The following is a 23,602-nucleotide window of genomic DNA, read 5'->3' as shown; positions in this document are numbered from 1 at the left end:
TCCTTTTTTTATTTTGTCAACACGTTTCGAAGTTCATACACGTCTTCATCAGGACAAAAAAAAACCTTGAAATCTGTATTGAACTGAATCATATATATTATATATACCATTCTTTTTTAGACTATAAGACACACTTTTTTCCTACAAAGATGTGGAGGAAAACGGGGGTGCGTCCTATAGTCTGTGTAGTGCACCTGTGGCACCGTATGCAGTGAAGAGGCAGGGACCCACAAAGCTCCAACACAAAGTCTTTTTATGTGTTTTTTCACAGCATTAAAGTTCAAATTCACACATAGTGCATATAATATTAGTGTCCACTTCACAGAAGTGCATATAATATCAGTGCGTAATATTAGTGTCCATTTCACCACACTGCATACTACACGGCCGCCTTTAGATTACAGTCACTAAACACGCTGGACCTCTCTTTGTCCAGTTGCCATGGGTGACTGCACTGCCGTGTCAATGTTTTACTCACAGCATAGCTCAGTCCATGATATCCTTTAGTTTGCAATCACTACACATGCCAATCCACTTCTGACCAATTGCTGCAGGTGACCGCACCGCTGTGTTAAATGTCACTTTATTCACAGCCGTACACAGTCCATTACAGCTGGGAACCATATCCATCTGTTTGCAGCCGTTACAGACGCCAGTCCTCCTCTGACCAGTTACTGTGGATGACAGCACCGCAGGCAGTGTACGCTGTGTGCCAGACCTTTCAGCTGCCTTGTTTGTTCGGCTCCGCTTGATTGTGTCGCTTCACACACAGCCAGCACCCTGCAGGGCCTCTGCTCTGCACTATCGTCGAACACCAGACTCACACTGATTCTGACACACTCAAACCCTTTACTGCAGGGCTTTTAACAAAGAAACCTGTGGCCTTCAGCCACATGGAAAACCCGGGCATGGAATGAAACGGACTGCACAAATACTATTCTGCAGTCTGTTTCACAACACAACATTCCAGGGCAGGTTTTCCCTACATCTGTCTTGGCCACTAGCATGTCCAAGACTGCACTTATTTTTATTATTTATAGTCTGCATTGCAGTCACAGCTACGCCCGTGACTGCCATGCACTCTTATGGCCTTCATATGCCTCCGTGCACAACCTGGGGAGAACACACAGTGACCCCTACCTGTGACATAGGTCACTGCTTCACCATTGCAATCACAGCTACACCTGTGACTGTAATGCCCCCTCATGGCCTCACTACACCTCCGTGCACATTCTGGGAACAAACAGCGACCCCTACCTGTGACACGGGTCACTGTCTCACATCTGGCTCTGGCTGTGGAATTGGAGGTAGGGCAGTGGTAGCGGCTGAGCAGTGGGTCACAGGAGGTAGGAGCCGGCAGCTGTGGTGTCCTCCTGTGCCTGATACTAAAGAGAAATGAATATTATTCACTGCATTCCACACCCATGGGAGTGGAAAGTAGTGAATATTAATTTCTCTTTAATAGCGGACATGCTGTCAGCCACAACAGCGGCTTCCTGCAACTGCTGGCCTTTTGCATGTCTCCGCTACTAAAAAGAATGAATATGCACTGCTAGCCACTCCCATAGGCTTCAAATGCAGCGAATATTCTTTCCCTTTAGTAGCGGGGACAGGCAAAAGTCCGGCAGCTGCTGGAAGCAAGTGACTGCAGCTAACAGCGTGTCCACTATTAAAGAGTAATATATACTCACTGCTTTCCATGCACATAGTCCTGGTGTGGCGAGCAGTGAGTATTCCAGAGATGGGGGCCATGCATACCAGGAAAGGGATGAGGGGGACCATGAATACCAGGATAGGGATGAGGGGGACCATGAATACCAGGATAGGGATGAGGGGGACCATGCTTACCAGAATGGGGATGAGGGGGTCATGCATACCAGGATAGAGATGAAAGAACTATGCAGACAAGAAAGGGAAGAGGAGGCCATGCATACCAAGATAGGGAAGCGGAGGCCATGCTTACCTGGATATGAATGACAGAGACAATGCCTACAAATATAGGATTGAGAAAGCCATGCATACCAGGATAGGGAAGAGGAGGGCATGCATACCAGGATAGCGATGAGGGGGCCATGCATACCAGGATAGGGATAAGGGGACCATGCATACTAGGATAGGGATGAGGGGGCCATGAATACCAAGATAGAAAAGAGGAGGCATGCATACCAGGATGGGGATGAGGGGACCATGCATACAAGGATGGGGATGAGGAGGCCAAGCATACCGGGAAAGGGATGAGGGAGGACCATGCCTAACAGGATAGGGATGAGGGGGCCATGCATACACAATAATGATCTTTTCGCCCACAAATTCTTATTTTCACAAGGGTAACAGGAGAAATTAGACCACAAAAGTTGTTGTGCGATTTCTCCTGAATACGTCGATACCCCATATGTGGGGGTAAACCACTGTTTGGGCGCACCGCAGAGCTTGGAAGTGAAGGAGCGCCGTTTTACTTTTTCAATGTAGAATTGGCTGGAATTGAGATTGGACTCCATGTCGCGTTTGGAGAGCCTCTGATGTGCCAAAACAGTGGAAACCCCCCACAAGTGACCCCATTTTGGAAACTAGACCCCTCAAGGAACATATCTAGATGTGTGGTGAGCACTTTGAACCCCCATGTGCTTCACAGAAGTTTATAATGTAGAGCCGTGAAAAAAAAAATCGCATTTTTTCTACAAAAATGATATTTTTGCCCACAAATTTTTATTTTCACAAGGGTAACAGGAGAAATTAGACCACAAAAGTTGTTGTGCAATTTCTCCTGAGTACGCTGATACCCAATATGTGGGGGTAAACCACTGTTAGGGCGCACCGCAGAGCTTGGAAGAGAAGGAGTGCCGTTTTACTTTTTCAATGTAGAATTGGCTGGAATTGAGATTGGACGCCATGTCACGTTTGGAGAGCCCCTGATGTGCCTAAACAGTGGAAACCCCCCACAAGTGACACCATTTTGGAAACTAGACCCCTTAAGTAACTTATCTAGATGTGTGGCGAGCACTTTGAACCCCCATGTGCTTCACAGAAGTTTATAATGTAGAGCCGTGAAAATAAAAAATCGCTTTTGTTTACACAAAAATGATCTTTTCGCCCACAAATTCTTATTTTTACAAGGGTAACAGGAGAAATTAGACCACGAAAGTTGTTGTGCAATTTCTCCTGAGTACGTCGATACCCAATATGTGGGGGTAAACCACTGTTTGGGCGCACCGCAGAGCTTGGAAGAGAAAGAGTGCCGTTTTACTTTTTCTATGTAGAATTGGCTGGAATTGAGATCGGACGCCATGTCGCGTTTGGAGAGCCCCTGGTGTGCCTAAACAGTAGAAATCCCCCACAAGTGACCCCAGTTTGGAAACTAGACCCCCCATGGAACTTATCTAGATGTGTGGTGAGAACTTTGAATGCCCAAGTGCTTCACAGATGTTTAGAATGCAGAGTCGTAAAAATAAAAAATATTTTTTTTCCACAAAAAAGATATTGTAGCCCCCAAGTTTTTATTTTCACAAGGGTAACAAGAGAAATTGGACCCCAAAAGTTGTTGTCCAATTTGTCCTGAGTATGCTGGTACCCCATATGTGGGGGTAAACCACTGTTTGGGCGCACGGCAGAGCTCGGAAGGGAAGGAGCGCCTTTTTGGAATGCAGACTTTGATAGAATGGTCTGTGGGCATTATGTTGCGATTGCAGAGCCCCTGATGTACCTAACTGTAGTAACCCCCACAAGTGACCCCATTTTGGAAACTAGACCCCCCAAGGAACTTATCTAGATGTGTGGTGAGAACTTTGAATGCCCAAGTGCTTCACAGAAGTTTAGAATGCAGAGTCGTGAAAATAAAAAATATTTTTTTTTTCACAAAAAAGATATTGTAGCCCCCAAGTTTTTATTTTCACAAGGGTAACAGGAGAAATTGGACCACTAACGTTGTTGTCCAATTTATCCTGAGTATGCTGATGCCCCATATGTGGGGGTAAACCACTGTTTGGGCGCACGGCAGAGCTCGGAAGGGAAGGAGCGCCATTTTGGAATGCAGACTTAGATAGAATGGTCTGTGGGCGTTATGTTGCGTTTGCAGAGCCCCTGATGTACCTAAACAGTAGTAACCCCCAAGTGACCCCGTTTTGGAAAATTGACCCCCCAAGGAACTTATATAGATGTGTGGTGAGAACTTTGAATGCCCAAGTGCTTCACAGAAGTTTATAATGCAGAGTCATAAAAAAAATATATATATATATTTTTCCACAAAAAAGATTTTGTAGCCCCCAAGTTTTTATTTTCACAAGGGTAACAAGAGAAATTGGACCCCAGAAGTTGTTGTCCAATTTATCCCGAGTACGCTGATGCCCCATATGTGGGGGTAACCCACTGTTTGGGCGCACAGCAGAGCTCAGAAGGGAGGGAGCACCATTTGACTTTTGAGCGCAAAATTGGCTGTCGTGTTTGGAGACCCCCTGATGTACCTAATCAGTGGAAACCCCCCAATTCTAGTTCCAACCCTAACCCCAACACACCCCTAACCCTAATCCCAACCTGATCCATAATCCTAATCACTAACCCTAACCATAATCACAACCCTTACCCCAAAACAACCCTAATGTCAACCCTAACCATAACCCTAATCAAAACCCTAAATCCAACACACCCCTAATCCTAATCTCAACCATAACCTCAAACCTAACCCTAATCCCAATACACCCCTAATCACAACCCTAACCTTAACCCTAATCCCAAACCTAACCCTAATCCCAAGCATAACCCTAATGCCAACCCTAACCCTAATACCAACCCTAATCCAAACCCTAACCCTAATCCCAACTCTAACCCTAACTTTAGCCCCAACCCTAGCCCTAACTTTAGCCCCAACCCTAACCCTAGCCCTAAGGCTACTTTCACACTTGCGTCATTTGGCATTCCGTCGCAATCCGTCGTTTTGGACAAGAAACGGATCCTGCAAATGTGCCCGCAGGATGCGTTTTTTGCCCATAGACTTGCATTGCCGACGGATCGTGACAGATGGCCACACGTCGCGTCCGTCGTGCACTGGATCAGTTGTGTTTTGGCGGACCGTCGGCACAAAAAAACGTTCAATTAAACTTTTTTTGTACGTCGCATCCGCCATTTGTGACCGCGCATGCATGGCCGTAACTCCGCCCCCTCCTCCCCAGGACATAGATTGGGCAGCAGATGCGTTGAAAAACTACAGCTGCTGCCCACGTTGTGCACAATTTTCACAACGTGCGTCGGTATGTCGGGCCGACGCATTGCGACGGCCCCGTACCGACGTAAGTGTGAAAAAAGCCTAACCCTAAATTTAGCCCCAACCCTAACCCTAAATTTAGCCCCAACCCTAACCCTAAATTTAGCCCCAACCCTAGCCCTAACCCTAACCCTACCCCTATCCCTACACCTACCCCTAGCCCTACCCCTACCCCTAACCCTACCCCTAACCCTACCCCTAACCCTAGCCCTAACCCTAACCCTACCCCCTAACCCTACCCCTAACCCTAGCCCTAACCCTACCCCTAACCCTAACCCTAACCCTAACCCTAATTTTAGCCCCAACTGCTGTTCTCCTGCCGGCCGGCAGATGGAGACAGATGGCGGGCGCACTGCGCATGCGCCCGCCATTCTCTTCTGCCGGCGGCCAGGAGGAGTAGCAAGAGGATCCAGGGACACAGGTGAGTATGCTAGGGTCCCCGAATCCCCCTATTTCTCTGTCCTCTGATGTGCGATCACATCAGAGGACAGAGAATTACACTTTACTTTTTTTTTTTTTTTTGCGGTCGCCGGTAAACAGTTAATTACCGGCGATCGCAAAACAGGGGTCGGTAAAACCGACCCCGATCATGCTCTTTGGGGTCTCGGCTACCCCCGGCAGCCGAGACCCCAAAGATTCTCGCGGGGCCGGCCGGCGGGCGCACTGTGCATGCGCCCGCCATTTTGAAGATGGCGGCGCCCACCGGGAGACACGAGGAGCATCGGGGGAGCTAGGTAAGTATTGGGGGGCCACCTGGGACCCCTTTTCTCTGTCCTCCGATGTGCGATCACATCGGAGGACAGAGAAATTAAAAAGAGATTGCGTTTTGTTTTTTTTGCGATCGCCGGTAAACGGTTAATTACCGGCGATCGCAAATGCGGGGTGGGTTAAAAACCCCCCGAATCATGTTCTCTGGGGTCTCGGCTACCCTCGGCAGCCGAGACCCCGGAGAAAATCTGACTCTGGGGGGCGCTATTCACTTTTTCCACAGCGCCGTTAATTAACGGCGCTGTGGTTTAAGTACCCTTAGCGGCCGCCGTTAAAAGGCGTATCGGCGGTCGCTAAGGGGTTAACTCAGGAAGAGTTCAGAAATCAATATTTTGTGGAATAAACATGATTTTTAATCACAGCTTTCATTCATCTTGGCATGCTTTCCACCAGTCTTTCACACTGCTTCTTGTGCAAAAATGTAAGCAGTTCTTCGTTTGATGGCTTGTGACTATCCATCATCCTCTTGATTTCATTTCAGAGGTTTTCAATGGGGTTCAGGTCTGGAGATTGGACTGCCCATGATAGGGTTTTAATGTGGTGGTCTCTTAATTTTTGCCAGAGCTGTAGTTTCTCCACTTATAGCAGTGTTCCCCAACTCCGGTCCTCAAGAGCCACCAACAGGTCATGTTTTGAGGATTTCCTTAGTAGTACACAGGTGATAATTGCATCACCTGCACAGGCAAGCATTCACTTACCTGTGTAATACTAAGGAAATCCTCAAAACATGACCTGTTGGTGGCTCTTGAGGACCGGAGTTGGGGACCACTGACTTATAGACTCTGTTAGATTGTTTGGCAACAACCACGCTCCTGCACATGCGCCTACTGGACTGGCCGGGTGGCGTTGGAATGACCTGGCTAGCGTGGCACGTGTGCACCTTTTTGCATCAGTCACATTGGTAGGCCGCGGATCATGCGGTTCCCCACGTGGTCTGTTTCCATGGACATAAAAGTCCTGATAAGTACCAGCATCATAACTTCCCCTTGAGAAAGCAAATTTTATAAGTACGCAATACTTTAGTCGGGAATCTTCGTATCTGCTTTCTGATGACAGCGTGAACATTTTTTGTGTATGGGTAAGATAACTCCCTAAAATCATTATGTCTACTATGCCTATTTACTAAAAGAAAGAACCTGGCACTCAACTTAATGCTCGTGAGATTTTAATGGTAGTAGCCAAAAAACGTTTCGGTCCTATATCTGGACCTTCATCAGTTACGTACTATGATGAAAAAGTGAATGACTGTAGTGTCATATAAGGCAGAGCATGGTCTGCGTCTGGTATTTGCGCAGATAGGTTTAGGCACACAGACTGGACTTATTAACGCTGATAGGTGCTGTGCTTGTGTCCAGACACGGAATCCCCGCTTGTCCAGACGCAGACCATGCTGTGCCTTATATGACACTACAGTCATTCACTTTTTCATCATAGTACGTAACTGATGAAGGTCCAGATATAGGACCGAAACATTTTTTGGCTACTACCATTAAAATCTCACGAGCATTAAGTTGAGTGCCAGGTTCTTTCTTTTAGTATCACATGGTGTGGGAACCTACCTGGGCACCACTAGTAGTAGTGCACACGGCTTTATCTTTGAAATTGTACTATGCCTGTTTGGCTTGAGACATGTTATGTTTTACTGTTTTCAGGGTTCTCTTTACTCATATACAGTAAAGAGCAAAATGGCAACAATGTTTTGAACTTTTGACTTTCAGGCTCCATATCTCACCATCCACTACTGCTTTGATCGCGAGACAACCATCATTTTATAGACAATCATCTTGGCTATCTCATACATAAATTTGACTATTGCTTTTGTGGCTTACCCTCCTTGTGCAGTGTGCCAATGACTGCCTTCTGGACATCTGTCAAGTCAGCAGTCTTCCCCATGATTGTGAAGCCTACTGAAACAGACTAAGGGACCTTTTTAAACGCTTAGAATGCCTTTGCATGTGTTTTTTCCTAATTATCCTAATTTACTGAGATAATGACTTTTGGGTTTTCATTGGCTTTAAGTCATAATCATCAACATTAACAGAAATAAACACTTGAAATAGATCACTCTGTTTGTAATGACTCTTGATAATATGAGTTTCACTTTTTGCATTGAAGAAGTGATATAAATTAACTATTTGATAATATTCTAATTTTGCTAGAAGCACCTGTATGTCTGGAATAAACCTTTAAAATACTGTTTTGATAAGCTATGGTCGTTATCTGTCTGTCTTTTCTACAAAATTTTTACAAATGTATTTATTGTTTTCTTAATAAAATTTAGTGCTTGGACCATTTATACTCCACATTCTCCTTTTTTAAAATGATTGCTTGGAGTGTTTTTTCTTGTGAATAACTACACCTATCAAGGTGTATCTTTTCACAAGTAAATATGCAACTGGGTTTTTCCTTATTAATATATTTACAGACTTGGCGGAGAAACAGACATGCTTTATGTGCCAGAAATGCAAGCTTTTGACTCTGAGGAAAAGGTGCAAAGTCTTCATGAGCGAATAGCTACACTGAAGCTCATCAAAGAAGATGAGGATTTCCTTGACAGATCAGAAAAATCTCTTCACAATTTTGCAAGAGAAGAACTTTTTAGCGTTCCTGCAGAAGCTAATGAAAGAGTAGAGATAACTATTCAGAATGTTCGAAGAGAAGCACCTTTCAAAGTACCTGCAGAAGAAGAGAAATGGAAGCATGTGACCCAAAGAAACAGGAGGATAAGGAGGCAGTCAGCACCCATCCTGCTGGAGAACCACTTCCAGGCTCTCACACAGGACAACTACTAATCAAAAGTCTCTTGAAGGGAGAAAAGAAGAGCTGTGGTGAAGAAGAAAAGACGAGTGGTGGTCCCTACTGAGAGGAGCAAAAGCCACTATCTGCCACCCTGACATCACCCCAGTTGCCCAAATCAAAGATGTGTCTGATAGGGTTTCAAGACTCTTCAGTGCAACAGTGAAATGCCAACATTTCCATGGCAAGCAGCTGAAAATGTGCCCTTTTAGCATTTGGGTCTGTGGGTGGGTGGCTGACTGGAAACTTTCTATTTTGTTCCAAGTCCTGGGGTAGGGACAGCTGAATGCTGTGCTGGAACAAAGATGTGGAAGTGACTGATGATGGTGGGTAAGAATATGCAAGCACAAGTTCAGGGCAGGATACATCAGAGCCAGTGTCATAAACAGGGGATTGGGAAACACCTATCACAGGGGAAGAGTCAGTGGTGTCACCCGCTGGCACCAATTGTGCACCCAGGTGTTCGGCCCACAGAGTCAGGCGCTTAGATAACATGTGCATGATCATGCTGGTGATGCGGTGGTTAGGTTCTTAGTGGTCAGACCCCTGCTGATCTTGGCATGGTTCAGGTTGCAAATGTCCAGTTTTTTGTCTCAGAACTCTCTCGAACTTGGACAATTTCACAAGTGTTGGTACTGTGTGAAATAGTTGCCCCCCTTTTCCCTCTATTCACCTCACTGCCTCTTCCTGGCTTTTTCAATGCTGCCAATCCCTCCCCCACTGCTGATCTCGCTCTGCAAGCCAACTTCCTAGGTTTGGTCTATGACTTCGTCATCCACCACCTGGTCTTCCACAGCTGGACTCTGGTCCTCCTGACTTGGTGACAACAACCTGACTTATTGATAACTGTGCTTCATCATCATCTTCCTCCTAAGAAACAATTTGCCATTCCCCACCTTCATCTCTTGTGGCCATGGCTGCTCTAAATTCTGTGCATCACTAAACAGCATGTCCTCCTGTCCCTCTTGGCGCATGCTGGGTGAGGGGCCACAATCAAAAAGTAATGTTGCAAAGAACTCATTTGAGTGTCTTAGTCTGGGATCACAAGTCTCCTGGGACTCAACATTGTGGGAGGAAGGTGGATCAGGGTGAGGATTAAGTGATCCAGACTGTAGTCTGGTGGGACTGGACTGTGTGGAAGTCTGGGTGGTGCTGCCAAGACTGCTGGAAGCATTATCTGCTATCCAACCAACCACCTATTCACACTGCTCTGGCTTCAGAAGTGATTTCAGTTTTAACCATTAATAAGATGCCTTCATTGTAACAATTAAGTTTCTGAAATTTCTTCCATCCTAAATATTATATAATAAACTGTGATTGATAGAAATTGATGGGTTTACAAACCTCAGAAACTCAACTATAAACTTGCAGACTAAGTAAACGTACAGACTGAAGTTACCAAGTATAGAGGGGCATAGTTACCACATAACTGCAGAGCTCTAAATTACCTCTGAAATTAATAACAGCACAAAAGCTGTGCACCAGGAACTTTATGCCTTGAGTTTCCATGGCCAAGCAAGCTTTACATTACCTAGCACAATGCCAAGTGTTGAAGAGAGTGGTGTAAAACCACCACTATTGGACTCTGGAGCAGTGGAAATGTGTTCTGTGGAGGGCTAAATCACACTTCTCTATCTGGCAGCCTGATGGATGAGCCTGGGTGTGGCGAATATCAAGGGAACGTTACCTAACTGACTGCATTGTGTAAATTGTAAAGTTTGATGAATCAGATGAAACACTATGGGCTAGTTTTCCAAGGGTTGCCCAAAGCTGTTAAGTCTACTGAAGGGAAATCGTAATGCTACAGCATAATAAGAGATTTTGGGCAATTGGATGTTTCCAAATTTGTAGAAGACCAGTTTGAGGTAGGCTCTTTTCTTATCCAGAATGACTGTATCCCGAAACACAAATCAAGGTCCATAAAACCATGAGTGGGAGGGTTGAATGTGGAGGAACTTGACTAACTTCCACAGATCCCCAACCTCAACCCCATTCAACATCTTTGAGATGTATTAAAACAAACATTTCCAATAAGACCTTGTTGTCCAGCAACACTGTGAAAGGGATGCAGCCCTGAATTTTAGGATCGGTAGGCGTCCCAGAGGTCAGATCCTAGAGATATGTCATCATTTACTTAGATAGACATACTCCTGTAATGCTTTTTCTCAGTACAATTATCATTTCTTGGAGGTTTCCAGAATGTTTTTGAGTCCAAGGTATTCTTTATTTCTCAAAAGTAGCCGAAGAAAAGTTTTATTCATGATTATACCTTTCAGTGCTTTAATTTGGTACAGTTATGATTTCAAGATGTTACAAGCTACAGTAGTAATACGTGTTCTTGGCAAGATTACAAGGATAAATCACAGCTGAGTTATCGCGGTGAGGCAAATGTTTCTTGTGGCCCTGAGCCCAATATACTGAGCTACTTGGGCCATGGTAACTTAATAATAAGGCCGATAATGCACAGTACTACTGAAAAATCAAGATTCCCAACATGCATAAAAATAAATTCCTTGTTGAAGTAATGAAGGCATAAGTATGCTGTTCCTCATGTATCGCTACAAGAGAAAGTTAAAGTCAACAATAAACAGATGTGATTTCAGGGGGAAAATGTCAAATTGGAAAGATCAAAGCTATCTACAATGGATTTTGGCATAACATTTAAATGAATTGTTACAGAATGCAGGACGTATACTCTTACTACAACATTTCAGAGGGATTTAGGAACTGATAAGAGATTTACTATTTCAAAATGAGAAACATTTAGAAAGTCAAAACCCAAGCCAAGTGAAGAACACACAGATCCTGATGACTTTTTAGTGGCTGAAGGTTGCAAGGACCAAAAATAATTAAATATAGTAGGAAGGTTCGCATTACTTTTGTGTTGACACGAACATCATATTCCTCCGCATTTCAAAAACAATTGTACACTTCTTCATAGGACTTTCTTGGGTTCCATCTCATGTACTGTATCAGACAAAGGGGAGTAACAACTAACTAACAGACCCACCTGTAAACCTTTTTTAAAGTTTAAAGTGAACCTGTCATCAGGATTTTGCTAAGCAAACTACCGGCATTGTCAGGTTGGCACTGTTATACTGATTAAAATGATACCTGGGTTGAAGAAATCTGTCTTGTGGTTCTTGTTTAATCTGTGTTTGCAGTTTTGAGATAATAAAATGCTTGTGGTCAGGGCGGGACAGTGGATGGGTCTTTTTTTAATGCTCTGGCCTCATCATTATCATTCTGGGCTTAAGAGGTCACTGCCTCCTATTTTAAATACTGCACCTGTGCATTTAATATTCTGATCTTAAAAAAAAAAATTGGCTTCAACAAAATGGCATACGCCGCCCATTGTGTTCTGAGGGCCAGTGTGAGAGCGCGCAAAAGAAGAGGAAATCTTTGCCGCTGAACATAGCAATTCTCCTGCACTGGTCCCCTGAACACAGTGGCTTGTGCAAGTGCAGATTAAGAGCATCGCTTGCCGCTGCTGGCACCATTTTGTTGAAGTAAAATTATGTTTTTCAAAGACCAGAATATTATATGTGCAGGCATAGTAATTAAAATAGGAGGCAGGTCACTGACCCCATTTAAGCCCAGAATCATGCTGATGAGGTCGGAACATTATAAAAAGACCCACCCACAGGTCCGCCCTGGAGCACTAGCATTTCATTAACTTAAAACTGCAAACACAAATTACACAAGAACCACAAGATGGATTTCTTAAACTCAGGTATTATTTTAATCAGTGTAACAGTGCCAACCTGACAATGCCTGTAGTTTGCATAACACAATTCTGATGACAGATTCGCTTTAACTTCAGAACTAGAAAAACTTATGCTAACGCATATAGTGATTGACGGTGGTGTCACAAAGCATGTAAGACACACACAATGATATCACAGTACTGAACTCAAAAATACTGTCATGCACACAGAGACATCTCAGTACACGTAAAAAGCAGAAACAATGAACGCAATGATATCATAACACATAATGCAAACATTTATGGTGGAGAAGAGGCATAATGCATACAAGCAGGAGTTCAACAAGAAATTTTCTGGTCACATTTTATTGAATTTTTCACACCTTGCTGCCATTATAGACATTATTAACCCCTTTACCCCCAAGGGTGGTTTGCATGTTAATGACCAGGCCAATTTTTACAATTCTGACCACTGTCCATTTATGAGGTAATACCTCTGGGATGCTTCCATGGATCCCGGTGATTCTGACATTATTTTCTTGTGACATATTGTACTTCATGATAGTTGTAAAATTTCTTTGATATTACTTGCATTCAATTGTGAAAAAAATGGAAATCTGGCGAAAATTTTGAAAATTTAGCAATTTTCCAACTTTGAATTTTCATGCCCTTAAATCACAGAGATATGTCACGCAAAATACTTAATAAGTAACATTTCCCACATGTTTACTTTACATCAACACAATTTTGGAACCAACATTTTTTTGTTAGGAAGTTCTAAGGGTTACAAGTTGACCAGCAATTTCTAATTTTTACAAAACCATTATTTTTTAGGGACCACATCACATTTGAAGCCACTTTGAGGGGATAATATGATAGAAAATACCCGAAAGTGACACCATTCTAAAAACTGCACCCCTCAAGGTGCTCAAAACCACATTAAAGAAGTTTATTAACCCTTCAGGTGCTTCAAAAAAATGCACATTTAACTTTTTTCACAAAAAAATTACTTCAGATTTTTTTTATTTTACCAAGGGTAACAAAAGTTGTTGAGCAATTTGTCCTGAGTACGCTGATACCCCATATGTGTAGGTAAATTACTATTTGGGTGCATGGCAGAGCTCAGAAGGGAAGGAGCGCCGTTTTACTTTTCAATGCAAAAGTGGCAGGAATTAACATTGGATGTCATGTCGCATTTGGAGAGCTCCTGATGTACTTAAACAGTGGAAACCCCCCACAAATGACACCATTTTAGAAACTAGACCGCCTAAGGAACTTATCTAGATGTGCGGTGAGCACTTTGAAACCCTAAGTGCTTCACAGAAGGTAATAACGTAGAGCCATAAAAACAAAAAAAATCATAAAAATTATCTTTTCGCCCCCAGTTTATTATTTTCTCAATGGTAACAGGAAAAATTGTACCACAAAAGTTGTTTGCAATTTCTCCTTAGTACGCAGATACCCCATATGTGCAGGTAAACCACTGTTTGGGTGCATGGCAGAGCTTGGAAGGGAAGGAGCGCCGTTTTACTTTTTCAACGCAAAATTTACTGGAATTTTGATCGGACGCCATGTCGCATTCGGAGAGCCCCTGATGTGCCTAAACAGTAGAAACCCCCCGCAAGTGATCCCATTTTGGAAACTAGACCCCCTAAGGAACTTATCTAGATGTGTGGTGAGCATTTTGATCCCCCAAGTGCTTTACAGAGGTTTATAACGTAGAGCCATAAAAATAAAAAATCATAATTTTTCCACAAAACTGATTTTTCGCCTCCAATTTTTTATTTTCCCAAGGGTAACAGAAGAAATTGGACCCCAACAGTTATTGTGCAATTTGTCCTGAGTACGCTGATACCCCATATGTGGGGGTGAATCACTATTTGGGCGCACATCAGAAGGGAAGGAGCGCCAGGTTTTACTGTTATGGTTTGCAGGTGCATGACCCACTGGGAGAGCCCATGAGGTGCCAAAACAGCAGAACCCCCCCATAACTGACCCCATTTTACGAACTACACCTCTCAATGAATTCATCTAGGGGTGCAGTGATTATATTCACACCATGGGTGTGTCACAGAATTTTATACCATTGGGCAGCCATGCAGAGAGACTCGGGAGGAAGGGAGCATTATTTGCCTATTCAAGTGAATAGGTCTGTGCACATGTCAGTGTGTTTCCACGGACTGTGTATCTGTGTGCAAAACATGCTGACATATCCGTTTTGTAATGTCAGCACGGGCCACAAAATATCCAGCACACATGCATAAGCATAACAAACATGGATGTCATCCATGTGACACACATAGACACCGGGGAAGAAGCGATACAGTAAGCGCTGTTCCCCGGCACCGAGTGCTGAACCCAACTCTCATCATTGTCCCCTACTCTGCCAGTGATCGGTATAAGCAGGGGAAAATGATTCTTCCCTGCTTGTGTTGATCGCCTGCACAGCAAGGGAGAATGATGAGATCTGTGTTCGGCACGCGGCGCCGGGGAACAGCGCTTAACGTAACGCTTCTTCCCTGGCACCTCTCCTTGTGGACTGATGCGGCACACGCATGCCACACGTGTGATGCAAGCAAGTATTACACACACGGACATTGACATCTCCAGTACCGGAAATATCAGGACGTGTGAAAGATATATATAGCGAGTTTTTCTGTTTGGCTGCTGTCGCACGATAAAAGACGTTTTTTATAGCAAAAAATAGTTTTTGCATTACCACATAATAATTTTTTATATATTTTGTCTCACAGAGTCATGTGAGGTCTTGTTTTTTGCGGGACGAGTTGACGTTTTTATTGGTACCATTTTCGAGCACATGACATTTTTTGATCGCTTTTTATTCCGATTTTTGGGAAGGTAGAATGAACAAAAAGCAGTAATTCATGAATTTCTTTTGGGGGGCGTTAATACTGTTCCGCGTGTCGTAAAATTGATAAGGCAGTTTTATTTTTCGGGTCAGTATGATTACAGTGATACCTCATTTATATCATTTTTTTATGCTTTTATACAATGAAAACTATTTTATATTAAAAAATAAATATTTTGCATCGCTTTATTCTGAGGGCTATAACTTTATTTTTCTGGTGATGACGCTGTATGGGGGCTTGTTTTTTGCGGGACAAGAAGACGTTTTCAGCGGTACCATGGTTATTTATATCCATCTTTTTGATAGCGTGCTACTCCACATTTTGTTCAGCAGTATGATGATAAAGCGTTGTATTTTGCCTTGTTTTTTTTATGGTGTTCACTAAAGGGGTTGTCTAGTAGGACAGTTTTATAGGTCGGGTCATTATGGATGCGGGGATACCAAATATGTGTACTTTTATTGCTTAATTTTTTTTTGTATTCAAATATTTATTTTATGATATAATAAATATTGTTTTTTTATTATTATTTTTAGTTTTTTATATATTTACAATTATTAAAAAAAACATTTTTATTTCATTCTAAGTTTTGCACTGTGTCCCACTATGGGACAATCATTTTGTGCAGGCTGATCGCTTCTACAGCATGCAGATGAAGCAGCATCTGCATGCTATAGAAGCTGTCAGCGCTGCAATCCGTGCACGCTGACCTGAGAGACTTCCTGACATGCACTGAGAATGACCGGACGTTTCTCAGCTCTGATAATCTGGATGTTGTCCTGACGATATCGGATTACCATAGCAGCGATCGGGACCCCGCGTCGCGCCACAGGGTCTCTGATCGAAAGGCAGAGGGGCTGTCAGCCCTCTGCCTATTCCCGGAATGCTGCGATCATGTTCGATGGCAGTATTGCGGGGGTTAAAGTGCCGGGAGCGGTCTGTGACCGCTCCTCGCACTTAGTACCGGGTGTCAGCTGGGAGAATCACCTGACACTCGGCCACACACCACCTCAACCATCGCTATGATGTACTATTTCGTCCAAGGGAAGAAATTCCCAGATCACATGGATGGAATAGTACGCCTAATGTCAGAGAGGGGTTAAAGGGAATCTGTTTTTGCTTTGTAACCTGAACAGAGCAGGTGCTGAAACACAGATTTCAGCAAAGTGTCCCTTATCAGGCTATACAGTATGCTGTTGCTTACTTACAATGAAGGTTTAATGACTAGGACATTATCATTGCCCTGAGTAACTGACTCATGCCAAATTGTCTGTCCACGCCCCCTCCTCTGATAAGCAGCTCCCTGTCAATAGACAATATACATACAGAGCCTGGTGTGGGTGGGAGCAGCTTTCTGGGCTGTGCTTCAGGATGAATCTACGAACTTTGATTGTGTCATAACTGCTGCGCCCACTAATCTAAGTGACACATTACTGGAATCAGGGTCTCTTTTCCTACATTATGCTGCTTTCAGATGAGGTAGCAAAAACCTACTGGATCTTATCTTTATGAGGAGACGACCCTCCTTAGTACTTGGACTTACTGCTACCCTAGTAGTTACGCCCTTGAGCAGATTGAATATTTATTTGCTTTTTTTGTGCACGTAGTCTCCAAAATAATGGGGCTAATCAAAAAAAATGCACATCAGGATTGTAGTTTGGAAAACTAGAAGAAAGGACAAAGCAATTTTCATTTCTATTTATATCTAAACATTTTAAGACATATACTTCAAGAACGCATCGCAAAACAGGATGCAAATTTAGCGGTATGGTTCTTGGCCGCACAAGAGAAACTGCTGCGTATGTGGGTGTCCACACATGGCTTCTACATTGGAGGCATTAAAAAAAGCTCCCTCTTCATAAACTTATCTAAGCAATGTCCAGTGCACACACGATACTGTATCTAATCATTGTCACCACTGCCACTATGTCATTATGTCACTCTTTTTGCCTTGCTGTGAGATGCCTGTTTCATATACTGCCCAGTCTGGGAGTGATGGATAGGTTGGCAGGTAATGTACTGACTGAGCGTTGTACCAGTACCCCAATCACCCTTAAAACACCTAACGATCACCTTACAATGGGCATTAAATATACTTCTTCAGTGCTGCACTTTTTCCAGTGATGCTTAAGAAGCACATTACAACGCTGTGCTACTAGCAACCTTTGGAAAAAGGCGCTGATCGGCAACCAGAAAGGTCAGTCTCCAATTATTTATCCCACCACATCAATGCCTGTCAAACTGATCTGCCCCATAGTTTTTCAATCCTTTAACTTCATTAAAACAGTAGCAGGGGCTTAAAAATATTTCTGACGCGTTTCGCATCTGGCTACATTTAAGAATCCGCCAGATTCTATTTTTCTATGTCCATGCTACTATTTTAATGAAGTCACAATAAAGAAGTTTTTTGCTTTTAATTCACTTTACTGGATTAAAAAAAACTTTTTCTTCACTTCGAACAAAGCTGCTTGATACCTCCCGAGCCTTCTCTGTGCACAATCGAGTGGATTTTTCAGGAAGCAAAGTGAACAACATACGTATATTTGATGGGGTGGCTAATAGTATATTACTGGTGGGGTACATATATGTATTGGGGGGGAGACACAAGTATGTAAACAATGTATGTGACTTTGTTATTTTCAGGGTTCCGATGATCATCGTGACAGGACGAGTCGGGGCTGGGGGATGTCGACATGAAGGTCTGACCAGATGTAGATGTAGATGTAGATGTAGATGTAGATGTAGATATTATTCTGTATCTGCACTGTGTGACGTGGAGTGATAATATTGTCTGTAAAATCTCTTAGGCCACATTCTCACATTTGTGTGAAATGTCAGTGTGCTGCCAGATTTTTTGAATTAGACGTCACACGGACTTGTAAAGTTTTATAGGTCCGTTCACACATCCATGAAAATCACGGCTCTCCGATGTCGAGGATCAGAATAGGACATGCTCAATGATACTGTTAAAGCTCACAGCACACCGACACTGCACACAGATACAGGAACGTAGCCTTATTATGTATAGCACAGTCCCTTAGTATATAGTGTACTCACTTTTTATGTATAGCACAGTCCCTTAGTATATAGTGTACTCACTTTTTATGTATAGCACAGTCCCTTAATATATAGTGTACAAACTTATTATGTATTGCGCAGTTTCCTCTTTTATTATGTATAACACCATCCCTTATTACGTACCATCCTCTCTAGTTATATAAGCGCCGTCCCTTATTCTATAGCTTCCTCTGATGTTATGTACAGGGTTGTCCCTGATATAGTGTATTCTTGTTATTTTTCTTAACAATGGTACTGTGTAAAAAGGATCAGCAATTTATATAATAAAGAAGACTATGTACTGTATCTGTAGCTTTGTCACAATAAAAGGAGGGGGGCCCATGCACATTTCTTGCACAGGGGCCCCAAGCTGTCAGTGTCCGCCCCTGCCCAGAATAAATAGAATTGAAATACTACAGGGCAGCACGGTGGCTCAGTGGTTAGCACTGCAGCCTTGCAACGCTGGAGACCTGGGTTCAAATTCCACCAAGGACAACATGTTCTCTCTGTGTTTGCGTGGGTTTTCTCAGGGTTTTCCAGTTTCCTCCCGCATTCCAAAGACATACTGATAGGGAATTTAGATTGTGAGCCCCATTGGGGACAGGGATGATAATGTGTGCCAACTGTAAAGCGCTGCGGAATATGTTAGCGCTATATAAAAATAAAGATTATTATTAATGTCTTGCGTATTTCCCCTCTCGGTCCACCGGTCCCACACCATGCAGTTTGATGCTTTCCTACAGCAGACAGGGACCCACTTAAGGGGAACAGAAGTTACATTTCTGGAACTGCTGAAGCAAAATATAGTAGAAAAACTGCAAAAAAAATGTCAGAATTGCTGCTTTTGTTGCAGTGCCCCATTTTAAAAAAAGTTAACAAATAATCAATGCATTAAATGTACCCCAAAGTAGTCCTAATAAACACTTCTGTCTTCATCTATAGCTCTGTATTTCCCCCAAAATGACTTTTTTTTTCCATAAAACCAGGTCTTACTGCACAAAAACATTAAAACAGCAAAGAAAAGACAAAAAGTTTTACTTGTTTGGTATTATTACATTACTACTGAGAAATGCAACTTGGGGCAAAAAACCCCCACAAATGGTAAGTTCAAAATAGTTAAGGCTCAAAATGGGACAATTAAAAAAAGGAAATAATTGTGGTTAAATAAAATCCGCCAGCAGGTTTTACTATGTAATCTGAGGGGCATGATGTAGGGGTAGAGACCCTGATTCCAGTAATTTGTCCCTTACAGGGCTGCATGCCATGATACAAATCATTATTTTCTCTACTGCAGATCTAGCGGAGCTCAGAATGCTGAGCTGTGTATAATCACGTCCACATCATTGATTGGCATCTTTTTGTGCACACAGTGCATAGGCAGAAAGCTGCCAGTCAGTGGTGGATGCAGAAGAACTAAATGACACGAGAAAACTTGTCCTCTCGCTGATAAAACACTGATTTCACTGAAACTACAGCAAGCAGCCCAGTAAGTGACACATCGCTGGAATCAGGCTCTCTGCCTTTACACCATGCTGCTCTCAGATTAAATTGCAAAATTCTGCTGACCACTTCCCTTTAAAGACTACACAGGAAAGGGATGGAATATAGACAATGGGATGCAGCAATCCAATCTGAATATGTTTATTCATGTTCTTCATTTTGGATCAGAGTCTATTATCTAGAATAGTGGAACTGAGTTTTATATATTTTGTATGTTTTAGCCCTGAGTCATTTCTTCAGTTGCCTATGCGACAGTATTTGCTGATACTTTTCCAAAAACATCCTGGGGATGATTCAAAAAATAAGTATTCAGATCACTTGCTTCTGGAGTAGTTTATTTACTTTTGTGAAATAAACTATTTGACAACATGTTTGTGGTGAGATTCCAATAGTTTCTTTTCTGATTTGCGCCTGCCTTAGTATAATGGGGCTTTGCAGCTGTTCGGGATGTGCGGTTGTGTGATTACTGGATTATGTGATGCATGCCATTATGGAATTCTACCGGCCAAGCGGAATTCTTCCATTCCCCTCTTCTGTTTATTATTAGGCAATAATGCCGGTCTGATCGCCAGTACATATCGTAGATTATCACGGGGTCTTAAACTCTTCGGGAAATAACATATTTCAATATTTGGCCTAGCTCCATCATGGATTTAATGTATTAAAACTTCCAAGTACAAAATGACTTGTCTTCAGCTGCCTAAATGAATGTTCAGTAAACCTTGTTAAAGGTTTAACAGCCTATTAACCTTCATAGAAATCCAAAAAATATGACAGCCATCTTGTGTGGGTTAAAACTTTTCCAAAGTGCATATTGATGCAGGTTGACAATAAGGTCATTTCCAAACAGCTTGGCCCGTGTCTGCAGAAATTCCAAGCTCTGGGTTTCTTCAGGGACGTCTTCATGTTTCCTAATCAACTGACCTCACACAATGAGATTAAGGATTCTGAATATTTGGAAATCTGGTCGAAAAGAGTAAAGTAACAAATTTCATAATGAACTTTTTTTTTTTTTTTTTTTTACTTTTTTCCAATGCGTTGTCTTGCAATGATTAAACTTCCTAGAAAAGTGTTGTCCCAACAAAATAACAAGGATGTCTCCGGACAAAATAATTGTAAAAAAGACATTTAGGTCCTTTAAATACAAGAAGAGAAGCAACGATAACATGAAGAAGCCCCTTAAAATCATTTAAACTTTACATTTTTGAAAATTCACCTCTTTAAATTCTAACGACGTGTCTAATTAAAGGTCGCTACTAATTACGTGTTTTTTTGGGGTTCTACTATGACTGAGCCGTTGCCGGTGACATCAGCATTTTGACATCATGATCGCGACCCACCTGGGAAACCTGTATAACTAGTAATTCAAAGTTATCACATAAAAAGTTACCCTTGTACGTTGCTAAGTCTCAGACCACCAATATGTTACACAGTCACAGTCCATGTTCATGCTAGTAAAGGACACCAGTCTTAAAGGGACTCTGTCACCTGAATTTGGCGGGCTCTGTTAATGGTCAGATGGGCGATGTTTTCTGTTCTTTTATGCACCCCTTCCTTTCCGGCTGGCCGCAATATTGTCTTGAATTTGATTAGGTTTGCTCCGTAGTACACGCGTGCGCAATGCAATCTCGCCTTGTGCACGCGCAGTATACTTTGCCCAACTGCGGGCAAAGCCGAAAAGCAATAGTGCACATGTGCAATATTGTGGCCAGCGGGAAAGGAAGGGGTGCATGAAAGAACAGAAAACACCGCCCATCTGACCATTAAGGCTTCTTTCACACTAGCGTCGGAATCTCCCCGTCGCAATGCGTCGGGGAGAGATTCCGACGCTAGCGTTTAACGCATTGCACAATGGAGGCAGCGGATGCATTTCTCCGGCGCATCCGCTGCCCCATTGTAAGGTGCGGGGAGGTGGGGAAGGAGTTCCGGCCGCGCATGCGCGGTCGGAAAAAGCGGTCTGTCAGGAGCAAAAAACATTACATGTAGCGTTTTTTTCTCCCGACGGTCCGCCAAAGCACGACGCATCCGTCGCTCGACAGATGCGACGTGTGGCAATCCGTCGCAAATGCGTCGTCAATACAAGTCTATGGGGAAAAAACGCATCCTGCAAGCACTTTTGCAGGATGCGTTTTTTCTGCAAAACGATGCATTGTGACGGATTGCAGAAAACACTGGTGTGAAAGTACCCTAACAGAGCCCGCCAAATTCAGACGGATTACCTTCACTTTGCAACTTGCAGAGTAGTAGTTGCATCTCTGCTATACAAAGAGGAAGGGTTTCTTTTTTACCCCACTTCCATTTACAGAGACCCCTACACAGTTTTTATTACACACCTGTCCTGGATATCCTGGTCTACACTTCCTTCCTTCCCGCGGATCCACTGCCTCTTCTGTTTCTGCCTCCTCTAAGGTCTCCGTAAATGTCTTCTCTAAATATAGGGTCAAAAGAACCACAGGGAAAACATAAATAAACTGGAATGTGTCCTTGCTTCTGCCTTTTCATTTCCCAACTCTCCATCTGCAGCTCATCCCCTGGCCGTCAGCAAATCCTCTTCCACAGACAAAAAGGTTCCTGCTTCTACTTATGATGCAATCACGGAGTATTAAATCAAACATGTTCTGGACTGCGGAATGACTCGTGGTCCTGAGGAAAGATACTGGGTGATTAAGAAGGACATGGATGCTCCCATCATTCTCAAGAGATGTCATGCCAAGCATTCTCTTTCTGATATTTGGGAGGGGCCCTAAGAGGGGGGTATTGAGGTCCATGTCTACATTCCCTGGGTGCACTGCTCTCTGTTATGTTCCACGTCAGGTTTTGCAAGTTGCCCAATTAATTACATCACCTCGCTAGACCTATCTAAAGCCCATTAATACACACACACACCTGTGTCTTGGTATTGAGTTTCTGAGACTCCAATTTTAATATTAGGCGTGCTCCACCAATTGTGAGCCACAATTTGTTGCTGTTGGTTTCAAAGACCACCCCCTGCTAATCCTGGATTCCTGGTGATACTTTGCAGTTCTCACTTTCCACTTGCCTTCCTCCACGCTTCATAGATGCCTGGGGTCCGTATACCCTCCCAGACCTGTTGCTTAGAGGATCCACCTCACCTGGTGGACAGTGACAGTTTTGAACTACATACTACAAGAGAAGGACCACACCCAATCAACTTTACAGGTCACAAGAAAGCCAATCTCTCAGCTTATAAGAGACACTTGTTTGCTTCCAAGTCTAAAAAATTCAAACTGTCCATGTAGGCCTCACCATGGCTTCCCACATGGCTGAAAGTATCATAAAGCCCACAAATTCCCCCAGACATATTTTCTGACAGAGCATTAAACCATATACACAAACAGAGTTCAAGTCCAATTTAGTATATAAAAATATATCAATTTTATTAATCTTAAATATTAATAACAATCATAAAAATACCATATATCTAACATTGCATGCTCAGCAAGGGAAAGCAACAACGGTACCAGACCTGTGTGATCAGGAATTACGCTACATTTGATGTTAAATAGACAATAATATTTGGTCCTGGGGGTCTTTTTCTTGTCCCACTAAATATGATAGCAGCACTAAGCACCTTATTTATGTTATGGCAGTGAGTGGCTGATCACACAGGTCTGGTACCGTTGTTGCTTTCCC

Source organism: Ranitomeya imitator, chromosome 6, assembly GCF_032444005.1.
Source record: "Ranitomeya imitator isolate aRanImi1 chromosome 6, aRanImi1.pri, whole genome shotgun sequence".
NCBI lineage: Eukaryota > Metazoa > Chordata > Amphibia > Anura > Dendrobatidae > Ranitomeya > Ranitomeya imitator.
This window is presented reverse-complemented; position numbering follows the sequence as displayed.